The sequence below is a fragment of the Bubalus kerabau genome, chromosome 3 (assembly GCF_029407905.1).
Source record: "Bubalus kerabau isolate K-KA32 ecotype Philippines breed swamp buffalo chromosome 3, PCC_UOA_SB_1v2, whole genome shotgun sequence".
NCBI classification, from domain to species: Eukaryota; Metazoa; Chordata; class Mammalia; order Artiodactyla; family Bovidae; genus Bubalus; species Bubalus kerabau.
This window is the reverse complement of record NC_073626.1, coordinates 149911919-149930554: the sequence shown is the minus strand read 5'-3', so window position 1 is coordinate 149930554 and position 18636 is coordinate 149911919.

The following is an 18636-nucleotide window of genomic DNA, read 5'->3' as shown; positions in this document are numbered from 1 at the left end:
GTGCTCACTGAAGTAGCGCTTTTCATTTCCTTCAAGAACTTTCCCTTTGCATGCACAACTTGGCTAACTGGTGCAAGGTGCCTAGCTTTTTGTCCTCTCTAGGCTTTTGACATGCTTTTCTCACCAAGCTTGATGATTTCTAGCTTTTGTTTTAAGGTGACAGATGGTGACTCTTCTTTCACATGGACACTTAGAGCCATTGTAGGATTTTTAACTGGCTTAATTTCAATATGGTTGTGTCTCAGGGAATAAGGAGGCCCCAGGAAAGGCAGAGAGATGGGGGAACAACTGGTCCGAGGAGCAGTGACACAGTACTCATGAATTAAGTTCACTGTTTTGTATGATCAAGGTTCATGGTGCCCCAAAATAGTTATGATAGTAACATCAAAGATCACTGATCACAGATCACCCTAACAAATACAATAATAATGGAAAAATATGAAATATTGAAAGAATTACCAAAAAGTGACACAGAAACACAAAGTGAGCAAATGCTGTCAGAAAAATGGTGCCTATAGACTTGCTCGAAGCAGGACTGCCACAAACCATCAATCTGTAAAAAACACAATTATCTGTGAAGTGCAGTAAAGTGGAGAGCAGTAAGGCGAGGCACGCCTGGGCTTTGTAGGGTCGTGAATGTGCTCGGCACCTGCTGCCCTCAATAAATATGATGATACTCCCTCAGCTGCTGCCCCTCCATCTCTGCTGGTTGCCGGTCTGTTCTCCTTCCCTCTCTCTCTCTCTCTCTCTCCCTTATTTTCCTTAATTTAGCCCCCATGTCCTCGGCACATCTTGGATTCCCTTTCAGCTCTTTGTCTTTATTCCTTGGCCTTCATTTTCAGTGCTTTTCATTCCACTCGAATGGATGCCAGCTCGATCCTGTTGATTCATTCCAGTTTATCAGTGGGTTCGGCTTCTTTCTTTCTAGACTCTTCGTTTTCACTGTTGCTGAATGTTACCATATTTATTTGCCTTGAGCTAAAAGCCACTTGAAGAACTCACCACCACCATGGGAGGAGATGGTTTTTACCAGCCTGGCACATTCTGGAATCCTTTCTCCAGCCGTCCTCAGCCCAGTGCTCCCGGGGGCCAGGCCAGCAACCTGGGCTCCTTCCCCATTCTGGGATCTTCAAGACCATCACTCCAGGCCTCTCTGCCTTTTGACACCTTTGGGGAAGGACAAACTTCTGAGACGTGGCTCGGTTCTGTCCCTTTTCCTCCTGGAAGCAGGTCCATGCACAGAGCCCACGCTCCCTGTATTGTGAGAGTCACTGCATGTCCTGCCCTCACCCAGCGTCAGCTTGCTTTTGTCTGCAGATATAACCCACGCCTCCAGCCTCTTCTCTCTCAGTAAGTAAAAAGGATATTTTTGTTTTCAGCTTTATTCACTGTTTTCTTTCTCCAGCTTCTTTAGAACCCAAAGAAGAAAAAGAGAGATGCCGTTTATTGAGGGCCCCTCAAAGACTCCCATGGTGTTGGCAATGCATGAAACTGGCTAAGGAGAAGACACTAAGGAATGGAGGGGACTGCAGCAAACTGGAGAGAGTGTACTGTCTAGGGAGGAGAGTGCCAGCTCAGCTCTAACTCGTTGCTATCTTCTGGGCTTTTAGGCTCATTTTAGCCAGATACTTACAAAAATTTCAAAGAAAGCCAGAGACCTTGATTTTTACCTGACATTTCCTCTTTTATTTCTTATAGTTTAATTTTTAAATCAAAAACATTTTTGGGGGCCACATGTGGGATTTTAGTTCCCTGACCAGGGATCAAACCCATGTCTTCTGCATTGGAAGCTCAGAGACTTAACCACTGGACTGCCAGGGAAGTCACTATCTCCCCACTTCAAAATGTTGACAACAAAATTACAATTAAAACCATGAGAGCCAAGTTGGTGTGGAATGAACAAAACTTATCTGTAAGTCAAGGCTGTCCAAAGGCTGTCAGTCAGGGACAGCTGCCCGCATCCTGTCCTGGACCCTCAGCACCGCATCCTCCCTGCTCACATTTGCATGTAATTCCACTTCCATCATCCCATCTGGAAAACTTCCTTACAGCCCATCAGCAAGACTTGAATTCCCAATGCCATGTGACACCTGAAGAGGGGCATTGCTGTAAGTGAATGAGTTCTTTTGGAACTGCAAGCTAATCATTTTCATTTGATAACATTTGATTCTCCTTTTGATCTGGCTTACTTAAAATGTATCCACTTTTATACTAGTTACATATCAATTAACATGCCCAGTATGAAAAGCAAATGGCTCCATCCCTTTTCTTGGAATCAGGTTGATAAAACACTGCTAACTCTTCAGCATCATTGACTCGAAGGTGACTAATAAGTGGAATTTGAACTTAAAAAACTCTTGTAGTGAGGTGGGCAATAATTTTGTGTGATGGTTATGAATCATAACATTGATTCAACAAATATTTCCTTGGTGTATGCATGTGTGTGTGTGCTCAGTGGTGTCTGACTCTCTGTGAACCCATGGACTAAAGGGATTTCCCAAGCAAGAATACTGGAGTGTGTTGCCATTTCCTTCTCCAGGTGATCTTCCTGACCCAGGGACTGAACTTGAGTCTTTTGCATCTCCTGCCTCAACAGGTGGATTCATTACCACTGTACCACCTGGGAAGCTGTGTTTACTCAGCAGTTCTCTAAAAACCACAGCTGTGATGGCAAAACCTACCAGAACACAAGCCTGGAAACTTCTCCTGAAGCTGCCTCTTGTGCTGTTGAACAAAAATGTCAGGCTCAGCTGCAGCTGCTATGCGGCTGTGAACCAGGGCAATCTCACCGGCAACATGAAACGTCCGAATGCGGCTACTGATGCAGCCCATCCCCTTGGGGTAGAGCTCCTGGCAGTCCTCCTTTTCTCTCTCAGTGAGGTCTTACAGAAACTTTGAGATTCAGAAGCTGCAGGGTAACTTCAGGAAGATGATAATGAACATGGTCATACCAGGGCTCTGAATGTGATTAACTTTCTGTAGCACCAAAGTGAGCCTTGTTCCTTAGGCTTCTCGAATATCCTCGAGACTGCCTCTCTGGCTGTGTTCACGTCATCCAGGGCAGTCAGCCTCACCCCGGAGCCACCCAGGGCTCTGTGACTCACCCAGAGGAGCTGGGTGGTGGTGCCCCAGAACCACCTCTCCTGTGGGGTGAAAGCCAGGGAGTCAGGTCCTTCAGTGGTTCAGTGTCAGGTCTGACTGCTCTTCAGGCTCCTCTCCTACCACCCCTCTCAAGTTCTTCTCCTGCTGGTCCCCCTCAGGCTCATCTCCTGCCGCCCCCCTGCTACCGACCCCCTGGGGCTCATCTTCTGGCTCCTCCCTCAGGCTCATCTCCTGCTGCCCCCCTCTGGCTCACAGCTGGTCTTCCTTCCCTCTGGGGTCTTTTGTATTTTCTACTCCCTTGCTTGGAAAGCCTCCCAGCCTCTTTAAGTAGTGGTTTCTCTTTAATCTTTAAAAATTTCCATTTAAATATCACCCCCTTAGAGTCCTCTCCTTCCAGTGAGTTCCCTTACGTATTAGTGAAGATGGGCCAGGCTATTCTGCATTTGTGAATAAGCTCCAAATCTCCTTGGCTTAATAAAATGAAGATTTACTTCTTGTTCCTGTCACAATCCAGCAGCTCAGGGCTCCAGCTCCTCCTCACGCCTCTGAGGGTGTGAGGATGGGCGAGAAAAGGCTTTCAGGCAGGGACGCTATGGCCCTCACCCTCATGGCCAGACCCAGCACTCGGCCCCACCTTACCTGAAAGGTGGCTGGGAAAGCAGTCTTCCTTTATAGGCATTATTTCAGTTAAACCCCACAGCAGGCCTCTGAGGTAATGGGGAATAGAGTGCTCATTTTCCAGGTAGGACACTGAGGCTGAGAGAGGCTATGTGACTCCTCACCCCTGACCCAAGGCCAGGCAGCTAAGTGGTGGAGCCAGAATTCTACCCAGGGCATCAACCTCCTGAGTCCACTCAGAACCCAAACTCTGTATTGCCTATGTTGCTTCCCTGTTAAAGATAACAAGAAAATTGATAACCTATAACTATTTTCACAATAATACTGAGATGTTATTCACCTTTTTCACTCTCATTCTCTCATGAATAGATTATGGGGCTTTCCAGAGGCTCCCTACATATGATGACGTCATTGCTGTAACAGTGATATATAATGGCGATGTGGCTATAATTTTAAAATGAATTAACAAATAGTTTGTTTTACTTTCTTAAAATGTATCCTTTCTAATATAACATTAATAGATCTTACCCACACAAAGGGCTTCCCCAGTGGTTCAGACAGTAAAGAATATGCCAGGCCTGCAAGGCAGGAAACCCAGGGTTTCCAGGGTTCGATCTCTGGGTCAGGAAGATCCCCTGGAGAAGGGAATGGCTACCCACTCCAGTATTCTTGCCTGGAGAATCCCATGGATAGAGGAGCCTGGTGAGCTACAATCCATGGTGTTGCATAGAGTCGGACATGACTGAACAACTAACATTTTCACTTTCAACCCACACAAAAGTTCTCTGGGGGGGTCTTCAACGATTTCAGAAAGTGTAAAGGATCTTGAGACCAAAAAGTTTGAGAACTGCTGCTGGGTTAGAAGTTCAGGGCAATGTGTTTTCTAGTCACAGTTCAAACGCTAGTGTACAGCTATTAAGAGTCTCAATTTAAACTTTGCACTCAATTAAGAGTGCAAAGTTTAAAAAATACCTTTTAAAAATGCCCACATCTTGGGGGTTCCCTGGTGGTCCAGTGGTTAAGACTCTGTGCTTCCACTGCAGGAGTCTTGGGTTCAATCCCTGGTTGGGGAACTAAGAGCCTGCATGCTGCAAGGCATGGCCAAAAGGGGGGGAAAATGCCCACACATCTCAATTTCTATATCTTTAAAAACAGGTTATGGTACAACTATATTACATGCTTCCCTGGTGGCTCAGATGGTTAAGAATTAACCTAAAATGTGGGAGACCTGGGTTCAATCCCTGGGTTGGGAAGATCCCCTGGAGGAGAGCATGGCAACCCACTTCCGTATTTTTGCCTGGAGAATTCCATGGACTGTATATCCATGGGGTTGCTAAAAGTCGGGCATGACTGAGTGACTAAGCACAGCACAAAATATATTATAACCATAATTCAGTACAAATAATCTGTATTACAACATTGAATAAAAGAATAATTTAAAACATTAATCACAGTAGCTTGGATTAGAATTGAGCATTCTAAAAACTAAGAGGGGAATATTACTATTTAATAATAATTTCAGAGAAACTTCCCATATTTTCTATACCTTTGTCTCTCAAGTCCATTCCTTTCAAGAATAGTGGGGAAATGTGGCCAATTTGCTCTTACTATAATATTCAATCAGTGAGGCTTCGACTTTCCAGAGATTGATAGCCTAATCAGTTTACCTTGGCCCATATTAATGAAAAGTCACTACAGGTAAAATTTATAGTAGCAAAACCCATTTGACCTATGTACTGTGTAAACAGCTCTTGAACTCGGCTAATGGGTGGTTATGTTGTACCATGCTGCTGTCATTATGGGAAATTTCAGTTTAAATAAAATCAAGTAGGCACTCTTCCAGTTCACTGCAGTGGCTATATGATGTCACAATGGCTCAATTTTATAATCTGATTTACCTTCCCATAGAAGGTAGGCCATGCGAGCAGAATGTTCACCGTAATGGAATACAGTGTCTGAATAACTTGATATTTATAATCCCTGTTACTTAATAGAAGGTGAACTGTATGAGCATAGAGTAGCCCATTTACAAACGACAGCTAAGGATTGCACAAGTGAAAAGAATGCTTGATTTAAGGTGCAATAACAATGCCTTTAAGATGTTCTACCTTTTTGAAAAATTAAGATTCTAAATGATAAATTAAAAAGGAGTAAATCAGAATAAGTGGTTAAATAGGTTGGTGTTATATGTGGTAATTGACATGTTTATCATGTTAAATTGACATGCTCACCACCTCCCAACAGTTCAATGACATAGGCATTACTATTTTGTTGTTATTCAGTCACTAAGTCATGCCCAACTCTTTGCGATCCCATGGACTGCAGCACCCCAGGCCTCCCTGTCTCTCACTATCTCCTGGAGTTCTCTCAAGTTCATGTCCATTGAGTCTGTGATGACATCCAACCATCTCACTACTATTAACCTATTTCTGAAAAAGGGAAGAAGTTTATCTTTTTAGGATTTAAACTCAGATGCTATGATTCAGTGGCCCAAGCTCTCAACCACTGTCCATACTGGTTTGTACTATAAAATTATGAATTTTAAGCAAATTTGGAGTTTTTTAAAAAGCTATTTTTCATTAAAATTTTGTTCTCATTTGTTGTCCTCGATGCTTTGTTGTGGATTGAGTTGTGTCCCCATAAAAGAGATGTTAAGCTCGAACACCTGGCACCTGAGAATGTGACCTTATTTGGAAAGAGGGACTTTGCTAAGATGCCATTAAGAAGACATGCTAGATTAGAATGGGCCCTAAGTCCAATGACTGGTGATCTTATAAAGAGTGGGAAATCTAGACATACAGGGAGAAGACTGCCGTGTGAAGATGGAGGCAGAAATTAGGGTTGCGTTGTCACAGACCAGGGAACACTGACGGCCCCCAGAAACCGCAAGAGGCAGGGAAGAAGTCTTCCCTGGGACCTTTGGAGGGAGTATAGCCCTGCCTGTCTACACCTTGATTTCGGACTCCCAGCCTCCAGCTCTGTGAGGAAGTATCAATACACTTCTGTTTTTATAAACTACCCAGTTTTTGTACTTTGTTATGGCTGCTCCAGGAAATGGATACACTGACGCCATGGGCTGGAGCCCCAGCTGAACTCACGCTCCTGAGAGCGAGGCCTTGACTACTGATGCACAGCTGTGCCAGGCACAAAGTAGATGCCCCCGGAGACAATGTCAGCAAGTGAACGGATGATCTGAACAAATTAAGCTAATAATTCGGTCTGGATTCTGAGACTGTTGGAAGGTCTAGTTTTGCAGTGAGATCACTAAGGATCTCAAAAAAGTAAATAAGATATTATCCTAAATATCTTTTGGAACAAAGAAGGATAAAAAAAAAACTTAGGTTTTTTAATTTGATGCAATGAATTGATAGGCAATAGGGAGCTACTGAAATGCATGGCTAGAAAGATTGTGTGCAGGCAGAGTGGTCTCTTTAGAAGTGGGCTTTGAGAAGGGGACCAGAAAAGTGAAAGTATTAGCTGCTCAGTTGTGTCCAACTCTTTGCGACTCCATAGACTGTAGTCCACCAGACTCCTCTGTCCATGGAAATTCCCAGGCAAGAATACTGGGGCTCCCCTGGTGGCTGCAATGCGGGAGACCTGGGTTCGATCCCTAGGTTGGGAAGATCCCCTTGAGAAGGGAATAACAATTCACTTCAGCATTCTTGCCCGGAGAATCCCATGGACAGAGGAGCCTGGCAGGCTACAGTCCACGGGGTCACGAAGAGTTAAACATGACTGAGCAACTAAGACTTCACTTTGAGAATGGGAGGGTGGTAGAGTGACAACCTGGCAGGACACTGACCCATGGGCATGGCAGCAGGTCAGCCAGCCAGGAGACCGCTCTCAGGCAGCTCACTCTCAGCAGCTTAGGTTCAGCCAAGGCTCCAGCCCCTGAAATCAGTGTAACCATTTCCTAGAGCTGCCATAACAAAGTACACCAACTGGATGGCTTATAAAAAACTGAAATGTGGTACAGACAATCTTATTTTACAAAGCAGAACTAGAGACCCAGAGGTAGAGAATAGATATATGGATACAAAGGAAACAAGGGCAAAACAGGGCTGGGATAAACTGGGAGACTGGGGTTGACACATACATACTTGCAGCCAGTATTGGAATGTTTCAGCCACCAGCAGGGCTGCCCAGTGTGTTCTGATGTTGGTGGCAGACAGGAGACCAGGAGGCCAGTCTACAGACAAGGGGGTTTGTCTCAAGAAGGAAAGTGTTTAGGAAGAAACAGTAAGAGCCTGTTACACATGAGACAAATAAACCGAAGGATGGCAAATCATGTAAAGACTTCACGGTGCCCTCAGGTCAGAGGCAGACCCCAAGCAAGCAGCCTGGGTGGAGGAGGATGTCAGGATGAGATGGGGGAGACAGAAACCACAGGCTTCTTCCCTGGATGTGCACCACCAGGGCCAATGCCTTGAGCACACCTCGGTCACCGAAGCCACCTGGGATGACATGAGTACTGATGAAACAGACTGAAGGCATGGGCACTGGAAGGCGGGAAGGTTACAGATCCTGTGAACTAGGGAAAAGCCGGGGTAGCAGATGAGGGTGATGAAATAAGTTACAGCAGATGTTTAATAAATACTTTCTGTGTGCAAGGTACTGGTCGAAGAACTGAGCATGTGGTCACCACCTTCCTCTTCCCATCAAGCTGGCAGGGTCATGATAAGACGTCCCTTTTGCGGATGAGGAAAATTCACAAAATGCTAATTCATGAGTCAAGGTCCTACAGTTAGGAAAGGATATGACCTGCAGTAAAGTCCAGGCTTTGACTCTAAGCCTGTTTTCTTAATTTTTCACTCTAAAAGAGATACTCAGTGCTGCTGCTGCTGCTGCTAAGTCGCTTCAGTCATGTCCAACTCTGTGCGACCCCATAGATGGCAGCCTGCCAGGCTCCACCATCCCTGGGATTCTCCAGGCAAGAACAATACCACACATTAAAGTGTTCAGTGAGCTCTTCCATCCAGCATCCCTCTTGGTGCCTGCAGCAATCCTGTGAGGTGGGTATTATCATCAACCCCATCTACAGATGAGGAAACTGAAGCTCAAGGTGTGGTAGTAACTTGCCCAAGGTCATGAGATTCGGGACCAGTGGAAGAAGGACTCAAGTCTGCATCCTGCAGTCCCAGCCCCCAACTCTTCCACTGCTCGGCTGAGCTGCTGAGCGGGCCGCTGCTTGTGCGGAAGTGGTGATTTTGAATACACTGAACCCTGAAATTGCAGTAAAGAGGCTAAGTAGGCAAGAGCATAGGAAGAAAGGCCAGCATTCTGAGAAGCTGCAGAAGCCTGGAGGACCCTGGTGGCAGAAGGGCAACACCAGAGACTGGTGCCCTGATGTCCTAGAGGAAAGAACCTCTTTAAGTCCAATGTCCAGAGAAGGCTGGTGCCAGGACAGAGCCAAGACCTGGCGCTGGCCAGAGGCCCTCTGAGAGAACAGAACATGTCAGTTGGGTGCCGAGAAGAGTAGGCAGGTTACAGGCAGAGGCAAGCCTGCAGCACTCTTAAAATCCTGAATTTTTAGATAATAGGGGACCCTTAGACTTGTTTGATGGAGAAGGCAATGGCACCCCACTCCAGTACTCTTGCCTGGAAAATCCCATGACGGAGGAGCCTGGTAGGCTGCAGTCCATGGGGTTGCTAAGAGTCGGACATGACTGAGTGGCTTCACTTTCACTTTCCACTTTCATGCATTGGAGAAGGAAATGGCAACCCACTCCAGTTTCTTGCCTGGAGAACCCCAGGGATGGGGGAGCCTGGTGAGCTGCCGTCTATGGGGTCACACAGGGTTGGACACGATTGAAGCGACTTAGCAGCAGCAGCAGCAGACTTGTTTGAAGGCAAAAAGGAGAAGCCATTGGTGGAAAAAGTTGGGGAGCAATCCTCTCCAGTTCTGGAGAGGAGACAGAAGACTTAGGGCTGTGTGAAGTGGAGGTGGGGGGGTGCCTTTTCATCCTAGAATGGACAAGAAAGATGCAGCCAGAGATCACACTTCTGTTTTGCCAACATATTTATTAAGGTGGGAGGGGAGGCTTCCTAGGTGGTGCTAGTGGTAAAGAACCTGCATGCCAATGCAGGAGATATAAAAGACATGGGTTCGATCCCTGGGTTGGGAAAACCCCTAGAGAAGGGCATAGCAATCCACTCCAGTATTCTTGCCTGGAGAATCCCATGGACAGAGGAGCCTGGAGGACTACAGTCCATGGGGTCACAAAGAGTTGGACATGACTGAAGCTACTTAACATGCACGTGTAGACTCCAGTCATCTGCTGACAGTGAGTGTAGAGAGAAGATTTTTTGTCTTTCAAACACAAGTCCATCTATTAGGATCATATTTGTTGTTTGGCAAATACAATAGCAAGTTATTATACAGGTGAAAGTTGCTCAGTAGTGTCTGACTCGTTGTGACCCCATGGACTATACAGTCTATGGAATTCTCTAGGCCAGAATACTGGAGTGGGTAGCTGTTCCCTTCTCCAGGGGATGCTCCCAACCCAGGGATCGAACCCAGGTCTCCTGCATTGCAGGCGGATTCATTACCAGCTGAGCCGCAAGTGAAGCCCTATTATATACATGAGGACCTTATAGAATGTTCATTTTCTGTTTATGTTACTTTCTAAAAAAACACATCAGAAAATACAATAGCTAAAGCAAAAAAGGGAGCTTTATTATCAGGTTACACTGGTGTCCTGTAGACCCTGGGAGCCCAGGTGCAGCAGGACCTGGAGGACCATCTGGAGGCCTGGCTTCTCCACACAGCACACCAGGTGGCCCTGATGGGCATGGCTTTTTCTCCTTTGTTCAAGGAACCAGCCCAGACTGAAAATATCAGGATTGTTTTTCTTCTGCAGGGGACACAAAAGGGGAAAAGCAGCTCAAACTCGTTTAAGCTAATTAGGGAATTTAACAGCTCAAATAACCCAGCACTTCTGGCCCACTGGATCTAGGTGGTCACTCGGCACCTCAGGAGGCACTTCTCCTTCCACAGGCACCTGCAAGGGCGCCAATCGCTCCAGGTTCAGTCCTCTTGGGACCAGATGACTAACAGGACTTGGATTTCTCATCCTCCTCAACCCTATGGTTCTCCGAGAGTCCTAGCAAGTCTCGTGATTGGCCACAGGAAAGCCCAGCTTTGGTCACATGCCTACTTCTGACCCACCAGATAGAAGGAAATACTCTTTGGCCAGGCTGGGGCCATGTGCCTGGTCCTGGAGTCAAGGCTGAGGTCAGTCCCACCCCAAACATAGACGAGCAAGAGCAAATGCTACATGAAGTTCACTGTTTGCTGGGCATGGTTTTAAGTACTTTAGACAACTCATTTTAACCTCACTTTGTGTGCTAAAATAGTTTCAGTCATGTCTGACTCTTTGCGACCCTGTGCACTGTAGCCTGCCAGGCTCCTCTGTCCATGGGGATTTTCCAGGCAAGAATACTGAGTGGGTTGCCGTGCCCTCCTCAAGGGGATCTTGCCGACCCAGGGATTGAACCTGTGTCTTTCATGTCTCCTGCATTGGCAGGCAGGTTCTTTACCGCTAGCACCACCTGGGAAGCCCTTGTTTACTAATTTAATCAGCACATTATCCCCTTTTTATAGCTGGGAAACAGAGTGAACAGTTTATAGCTGGGGAACAGAGTGAGGCACAGGTGAATGCATCCTAGCTAAGGTCTCACAACTAATTGAAACTAAGTTGCAGAGCTGGGATAGGACCCAGATTCTCGGGCCCCAGGGCTCTTGACCATTAGCAAAAGGGGACTGCTACCAACCAAACAAGAAATAAATATTGAATTAATAAAGATAATAACAAGAGATGTTCAGTAGCCACCCTGAATTCTCGATCTGCAGAGGGAATTATCTGCCCAGCCCAGGCTGGGTATCCACTTGGTCCAGGGCAGGATCACATTGTACCAGGGTTGCTGCATCTGCTGTGACCTTGTATATAGACCAGTTCCAGAAAACAGGAGGGATAAAAGAAAAAACTCCCTTCTACCATTATTCTCTAGTGCGGAGTCATAAGATTGGGGAAAGGCAGTTTTATTTATTTATTTATTTTTTTAATCTTTTTTTTTTTAATTTTATTTTATTTTTAAACTTTACATAATTGTATTAGTTTTGCCAAACATCAAAATGAATCCACCACAGGTATACATGTGTTCCCCACCCTGAACCCTCAGTTTTAGGCAGTTTTAGTCACAGGAATAAAAACAAAAAGCTATAAATTAAAAGGCCCTGGGTATACTTATTTATATTCTACCTTACCCTAAATTCTGCTCTCCACAAGGGGTGAATGGGTATGAGGGTCCAATAGACTAAAGGTACATGGGGAACCACGGACCTGGAGGAGATGACCAAGCATGGTCCCTTTGTTTGGGTGCAGGAGATGACCAGGGAATGAAGCCTAGCCACCTTGCTATGAGCAAAAAGCACATAGATTTAGAGACTGTTATATTGTGAACAAGCTGCACTTTGGAATTATAAATAATCTAGAAAGTGAATCTACCTTTTTGCACATCTCCCACAAGACTGCCCCAAGTAGGAAAATGGTCTTCAAGCCTTAGAATCACAGTTGGATAAAGGCAGTCAGTTGTCTCAGTTGATGCTGCTGATGCTAACAAGGGAGAGTGGGAGGTATGTGAGTGCTCAGTCGTGTCTGACTCTTTGTGACCCCATGGACTGTAGCCCATCGGGTTCCTCTGTCCATGGAATTTTCCAGGCAAGAACACTAGCGTAGGTTGTGATTTCCTCCTCCAGGAGATTGAACCCAGGTCTCCTGCATGGGCAGACGAGTTCTTTACTATTGTGCCACCTGGGAAGCCCCATGTAGAGCTCCCCAAAAGGATCACCTTTACTGAAATTGAGCCACCCACACTATAAACTTCTCCCCGTTTTGAAATTTCCCTTTTTCACACTTGTGTTCTGGCAGCTTCTGCTGCATTATGCTGTAATAACAATCCTCAGTCTCAATGGTGAGCTCAATAAAGGTTTATTTCTCACTCGTGGTTCACATATTACACAGGTTGGCTGGGGCTCTGCTCCACCGGGGGATGGGGTTAGGAAGTGCCCCCATCTGGGGTCTGCAGGTCTTCAGCAAAGGGAAAAGGAGCAGTGACAGGGCTCCAGGTAGGGGCGGTCCCTAACCCCATCCCCAGGTGGAGCAAAGGCAATACAAGGGAGGAAAAAAACTGTCTTTTCAACAAATGGTGCTGGAACAACTAGACATCCACATGGAAAAAATAACTCTAGATACAGTCTTACACCTTTCGCAAGAATTAACTTGATATGGATCACAGACTTAAATTAAAATGCAAAACTACAAAACTCCTAGAAGATAAAATAGGAGAAAGCCTAGGCAACCTTGAGCATAGTGATGATGTTTTAGGTATAATACCAAACGCATGATCCATGAAAGAAATAACTCATAAGCCTAATTTGCATTAAAATTAAACATTTCTGTTCTGCAAACGAAATTCAAGAGAATAAAAAGACAAGCCACAGACTGGAAGAATATTTCCAAAAGACACATCTAATAAAGGAGTATTATCCAAAATATACAAAGAACTCTTAAAATCTAACTATAAGAAATCAGATTTTAAAAAGGTCCAAACAACAGGTTTGTGCAAAGGTGCTCAGCATCATTAATCACCACAGAAATGCAAATCAAAGCCACAATGAGATATTTGTTGAATGCCTATTATCAAAAAGGTAAGAGATTACAAGTGTTGGTGAGAATGTGGAGAGAAGAAAACCCTTGTGCACTGTGGGTGGGAATGTAAATTGCTACACTCACTATGCAAAACAGTATGGAGGTTCCTCAAAAAATTAAAAATAGAACAGAATTACCATAAAATCTACCTAGAGGCTTCCCAGGTGGTGGTAAAGAACCTGCCTGCCAATGCAGGAGACATAAGAGACGTGGGTTTGATCCCTGGGTCGAGAAGATCCCCTGGAGGAGGGCATGGCAATCCACTCCAGTATTTTTGCCTGAGAAATTCCATGGACAGAGGAGCCTGGAGGGCTACAGTCCATGGGGTCACAAAGAATCAGACATGACTGAAGCAACTTAAGATAGCAGATCTTAAAAGTTCTCATCACAAGGAAAAAAACTGTAACTATGTGAGATTATGGATATTAACTAAACTTACTGTGATAATCATTTTGCAATATTTACATGTATCATGTTATTATGTTGTATACTGTAAACTAATACAAAGTTATATGTCAATTATATCTCAATAAAACTGGGGGAAAAAAAGATGCCCCATGTCACATGTAATTAGGGAATTGCAAATTAAAACAGCAATGAGAGGCCACTACAAGCCCATTAGAATGGCCGACATCCAAACACTGACAACATCAAATGCTGGTAAGGATGTGAAGCAACAGGAACTCTCATTCATTTCTGATGGGATTGCAAAATCATACGGTCACTTTGGAAAGCAGTTTGGCAGTTTCTTATAAAACAAAACATACTCTTCCATGTGACTCAGAAGTGATGCTCCTTGGTCTCTACCCAAAGGAGATGGAAACTTATGACCATAGAGAAGCCTGTACAGGAATGTTTATAGCAGCTTTATTCATAACTGCCAAAACCTGGAAGCAACCAGGCTGTCTTTTAGTGGGTAAATGGACAAACTGTACTACATCCATACAACGGAATGTGTGTCATTCAGCACTTAAAAGAAATAAACTACCAAACAGTGAAAAGACATGAAGGAACCTTAAATGCACACTAAGCAAAAGGCTACATACTGTATGATTCTAACTATATGATGTCCTGGAAAATGCAAAACTTTTTGGAGTTAAAAAAAAAAATCAGTGGTTGCCAAAGGTTATGGATGGATATGTAGAAGACAGGATTTTTAGGAAGTGCAACTACTCTATGTGATACTATAATGGTGGGTACATATCTTCATTTGTACAAGTTCATAAAATGTACAACACCAACATGCTATGGAGATCAGTGGAGAAATAACTCCAGAAAGAATGAAGAAACAGAGCCAAAGCAAAACCAACACCCAGTTGTGGATGTGACTGGTGATGGAAGCAAAGTCTGATGTTATAAAGAGCAATATTGCATAGGAATCTGGAATGCTAGGTCCATGAATCAAGGCAAACTGGAAGTGGTCAAACTGGAGATGGTAAGAGTGAACGTTGACGTTTTAGGAATCAGAGAACTAAAATGGACAGGAATGGGTGAATTTAACTCAGATGAACATTATATCTACTACTGTGGGCAAGACTCCCTTAGAAGTAATGGAGTAGCCATCATAGTCAACAAAAGAGTCTGAAATGCAGTACTTGGATGCAATCTCAAAAACGACAGAATGATTTCTGTTTGTTTCCAAGGCAAACCATTCAATATCATGGCAATCCAAGTCTAGGCCCTGATCAGTAATGCTGAAGAAGCTGAAGTTGAACGGTTCTATGAAGACCTATAAGACCTTCTAGAACTAACACTCAAAAAAGATGTCCTTTTCATTATAGGGGACTGGAATACAAAAGCAGGAAGTCAAGAACACCTAGAGTAACAGGCAAATTTGGCCTACAGAATGAAGCAGGGCAAAGGCTAATAGAGTTTTGCCAAGAGAACACACTGGTCATAGCAAACACCCTCTTCCAACAACACAAGAGACGACTCTACACATGGACATCACCAGATAGTCAACACCGAAATCAGATTGATCATATTCTTTGCAGTCAAAGATGGAGAAGCTCTATACAGTCAGCAAAAATAAGACCGGGAGCTGACCATTGCTCAGATCATGAACTCCTTATTGCCAAATTCAGACTGAAATTGAAGAAAGTAGGGAAAACCACTAGACCATTCAGGTATGACTTAAATCAAATCCCTTAAGATTTGAGTGGAAGTGAGAAATAGATTTAAGGGACTAGATCTGATAGAGTGCCTGATGAACTATGGATGGAGGTTCATGACATTGTACAGGACACAGGGATCAAGATCATCCCCAAGAAAAAGAAATGCAAAATGGCTGTCTGAGGAGGCCTTACAAATAGCTGTGAAATGAAGAGAAGCAGAAAGCAAAGGAGAAAAGGGAAGATATACCCATTTGAATACAGAGTTCTAAAAGATAGCAAGGAGAGATAAGAAAGCCTTCCTCAGGGATCAGTGCAAAGAAATAGAGGGAAACAATAGAATGGGAAAGACTAGAGATCTCTTCAAGAAAATTAGAGATACCAAGGGAACATTTCATACAAAGATGGGCTTAATAAAGGACAGAAATGGTATGGGCTTAATAAAGGACAGAATTGGTATGGACTTAATAGAAGCAGAAGACATTAAGAAGAGGTGGCAAGAATACACAGAAGAACTGTACAAAAAAGATCTTCACGACCCAGATAATCATGATGGTGTGATCACTCACCTAGAGCCAGACATCCCGGAATGTGAAGTCAAGTGGGCCTTAGGAAGCATCATTACAAACAAAGCTAGTGGAGATGATGGAATTCCAGCTGAGCTATTTCAAATCCTAAAAGATGATGCTGTGAAAGTGCTGCACTCAATATGCCAGCAAATTTGGAAAACCCAGCCACAGGACTGGAAAAGGTCAGTTTTCATTCTAATCCCAACGAACGGCAATGCCAAAGAATGCTCAAACTACTGCACAATTGCACCCATCTCACATGCTAGTAAAGTAATGCTCAAAATTCTCTAAGCCAGGATTCAACAATTCGTGAACCATGAACTTCCAGATGTTCAAGCTGGTTTTAGAAAAGGCAGAGGAACCAGAGATCAAATTGCCAACAACCGCTGGATCATTGAAAAAGCAAGAGAGTTCCAGAAAAAACATCTATTTCTGCTTTATTGACTATGCCAAAGCCTTGACTGTGTGGATCACAATGAACTGTGGAAAATTCTAAAAGAGATGGGAGTACCAGATCACCTGACCTGCCTCTTGAGAAATCTGTATGCAGGTCAGGAAGTAACAGTTAGAACTGGACATGGAACAACAGACTGGTTCCAAATGAGGAAAGGAATACATCAAGGATGTATATTGTCACCCTGCTTATTTAACTTCTATGTAGAGTACATCATGAGAAACGCTGGGCTGATGAAGCACAAGCTGGAATCAAGATTGCCGAGAGAAATATCAATAACCTCAGATATGCAGATGACACCACCCTTATGGCAGAAAGTGAAGAAGAACTAAAGAGTCTCTTGATGAAAGTGAAAGAGGAGAGTGAAAAAGTTGGCTTAAAGATCAACATTCAGAAAACAAAGATCGTGGCATCCAGTCCCATCACTTCATTGCAAATAGATGGGGAAACAGCGTCAGACTTTATTTTTGGAGGCTCCGAAATCACTGCAGATGGTGATTGCAGCCATGAAATTAAAAGATGCTTACTCTTTGGAAGAAAAGTTATGACCTAGACGGCACATTAAAAAGTAGAGACATTACTTTGCCAACAAAGGTCCATCTAGTTAAGGCTATTGTTTTTCTAGTAGTCAAGTATGGATGTGAGAGTTGTACTAAAAAGAAAGCTGAGCGCCAAACAATTGATGCTTTTGAATTGCGGTATTGGAGAAGACTCTTGAGAGTCCCTTGGACTGCAAGGAGATCCAACCAGTCCATCCTAAAGGAAATCAATCCTGAATATTCATTGGACAGACTGATGTTGAAGCTGAAACTCCAGTACTTTGGCCACCTGATGCGAAGAGCTGACTCATTTGAAAAGACCCTGATGCTGGGAAAGATTGATGGGAGGAGAAGGGGACGACAGAGGATGAGATGGTTGGATGGCATCACCGACTGAATGGACATGAGTTTGAGTAAACTCCAGGAGGCCTGGCATGTTGCAGTTCATGGGGTCACAAAGAGTCAGACACGACTGAGCAACAAAACTGAACTGAACTGATACCAACAGTGAAGTCTAATGTGTAAACTCTGGTCTTGGGGTGATAATGATGTGTTACCGTAGGTTCATCAGTTGTAATAAATGTACCATTCTGGCGGGAGATGATAAAAGGGGAGGCTAGGCACCGGGCAGGGAATGTTTGGGGAATCGTTGCACTTTCTTGCCAGTTTTATGCCACTAACATAAAAAAGTTAGTGATGAATAACTGAGCAAAGCAAAGAAAGGAAAGAAAAAAGGAAAAGATTTTCACTGGTGACTTTCAAAGTTCTTCAAGTCACTTTTACAGCCGAGGGTCCCAGCTTTCTAAGGAAATCTGGACAGAGAGCAGAGCACGCCCCCTGCGGGATGCGAGAGGAATAGGAAGCGGGGACGCGGGGGTCGCGGGGAGGCGGATGGTCCAGGCTGCCTGCCGACATCACCCGGGAAGCTCTGAAAAATAGGATTGCTCTGGCCCCACCGCTAACCAGCTGAGATTTTGCAGTGGCAGCATCCAGCTCTGCAGGGTTGAAAAGCGCTCCAGTTTATTCCAAAGTGCAGGCGGAGCTGAGACTCGCTGCGAGAGAGCGGCGGCGGGTGGGTTGCAGGGTCTGGGGGTCAAGATCCAAGAGGAAAAAGAAATCTTCCAGGGAGAAGGAGGGTAGCCCTCATCTCGTCATTTTTGCCCACCTCCCTCCAACCCCCAGCGCAGTCACATTCCTGGATGCTCTCTCCAACCGCGTCTCTCCCAGGGGCCTGCGGCCAGACGCCACTCTGAGTAGTTTGTCTCAAGAACGGGTGCCCCCAGGGCAGGTGCGCTGACCTTTTGGCCGGGGGAGGAAGGAGACAGGATCCCGGCTGACCGCGCTAGCAACAACCCCGCGTTTTGCACTCCGCAGACAGGGAGCGCGCGAATTCACTAATTCGGACTTCACCTTGGTGAGACGGTGAATGGGTGATGGGTGGTGGATGGGTGACCAAGTATTCTTGGGGGCGAATTTTCTCCTACACCCGCTAACTGACCCGCAAGTGCACACATTTTAAAACCACACACACAC